Here is a 2063-nt window from a genome sequence, read left to right on the forward strand (position 1 = left end):
AAAGGCAAACAGATGGTCGCTTAATGAATGTTATTGGAAGGAAGGCATCTTTAAATATAGGATTTGTGTGAAAAGTTTGCTTTTTCTTACAAGTTATTTTGAAATTATGTTGGAAAGTTGGCATCTTTTTTCAGAATATAACTTTGTGGAGTCTCATACACATGTTGAGTAAGATCAAAGCTTTGGAGAGCCAACGGAAGGCTGCTCCAAGTCGAATAAGCAAAATTTTGCAGTTAAAATGGAGCTTGAAAACCTTAACAGAAAGTATATAGTTATCAAGAGCCACAGCGTATATCTTAAGGAATCAGAGATATCGAATATACCTTGCTTTTTAGAAATCTGACCCAATCTATACAAGTGCCAGAATAGGAAATGTTTTTCCTTTTAGCCTAACATGTTGAGAACAGGATTTTATTTATTTGTTTTTTTCAAGAAACATGCCATCCTCCTTGCTCAGCAAAATGTGGTTATTGGCTATATCTCCTTCCCTTCTATACAGAAAAAGATTTACAAACTGTATCCTAAAACAGGCAAGATAGCTTTCCACATGACTACTGGAGTCTCTGAACCAGCAGCAACTCAGGTTATTGATGTTAACTAATGTTAGTAACACAACTCATGTTAATTGATTATTTATAAAATTCTAGGTGTTAGGCGCTTTTTAAAGAAGATATTTGGTTTTTTGTCCAGTTTTCCTGGAGTACAACTGGGATTGATAGAGGCACAACTCTACAAGGTAATGTATCATTCAGGGTTAATCCAGGATACAGAAACCACACCAGTTAACTGAATAGAGAGAAATGAATATAAAGTATTCTTAACTAGATACAAAGTAATTAACTAGGTAACCGAAGGAGTAAAAGGAGAACTCTAATTAGTGGTGGGCTGCTAAGTGTTTACAACCAGATCTCTGGTTGGGGAAATCTGATTTGTAGCATTTGCCAATTTTCATGGTGTAAATACTCCCAGCATGGCAGATTTCCAGCTACCAGCAGTTTACCATCTCACTTGCAAAATTCCTGAAAATTTAACAATAGACTCTGCAAGCCAATATGGGCTGGCTCTGGCACAGAGGTAGCAACTGCAGGAAACCACTAACATCCCTAGGGCTGAGGAACAAAGAAGCTGGAATTACTGAAACTTAGTAGCCTGGAGGAGGGGCCCCGCAGGGTGAGGCAGCCTCTGCTCCATGGTAACCACGTGTACCCGAAAGGCCGTGATCAAAAAAGGCCGTGATCAAATATGTCGGAGGAGGTGCAACGGGCTTGGTGGAGTGTGCTACCCAGGTATTGGAGAAATATAACACTGAGAAGGACATTTGACAAGTACAAGCCAACCCGGCACAGCATCGCAGAAGGAACTTTGGTACTTACGCGACCCCTGTAACTAAACACTTGATCTACTTCTACCTGAGCCAAGTGGCCATTCTTCCGTTCAGATCTGGTTAGAAACGTGGACTGTACCACACACCCGGTGATCTATCCAAAAACAAGGACTGCAGCCTGAATTCCAAATACCTGAGACTGAAATCTTCATCCTCGCCTAAAGGAACACCTCGCTCTTTGAGATTTCATTGTCTTGCTTTGAACAGGGTATTCTAATTTCTTGTGGTTATAAAACAATTAGCAAAGCAGCTTACATTTGTAATTTTTATCTATTCCCCATGCTTTTTCTTCTCAAAATCCATTCCTTTCAAAATAATAAATAAATAAATCTGATGGAGAAGTGTGAAAAATAAATAAATGCATGCACACATAAATATATAAACAAAAAGGAGGTGTGACTGGTGCCAGTGACTGAAATGAAGCACAATATTTGAAAGTGTCAGAGGAACTGCAAACTGGATTCAGTTCTGACTTCAGGAAGGAACTGCCACCGCAGGATGGAAAAGCACTGCTGGAGCACAGCTCATAGGAACAGGAAGAGCTCAGAAGCCAACAGGAAGCAGACGGGAAGGAGCGTGGCTTCCTCCTCCAGCCCGGCCATCTCCCTCTAGTGCCCCCTGATGGAAGAGGAAAAGGGAACTGGCGGCAGAGCTGGATGTGGTTTGCAGAGTCCTAGCC

At 41.0% G+C, this 2063-nt stretch overlaps 1 pseudogene; it reads left to right on the plus strand.

The window, feature by feature from the left end:
• The first annotated feature begins 1189 nt into the window (after positions 1-1189).
• LOC136123222 (dynein light chain 1, cytoplasmic-like) lies at positions 1190-1448 on the plus strand (annotated as a pseudogene).
• The last annotated feature ends 615 nt before the right edge of the window (positions 1449-2063 follow it).

Source organism: Phocoena phocoena, chromosome 5 (genome assembly GCF_963924675.1).
Source record: "Phocoena phocoena chromosome 5, mPhoPho1.1, whole genome shotgun sequence".
In the NCBI taxonomy this organism is placed as follows: domain Eukaryota; kingdom Metazoa; phylum Chordata; class Mammalia; order Artiodactyla; family Phocoenidae; genus Phocoena; species Phocoena phocoena.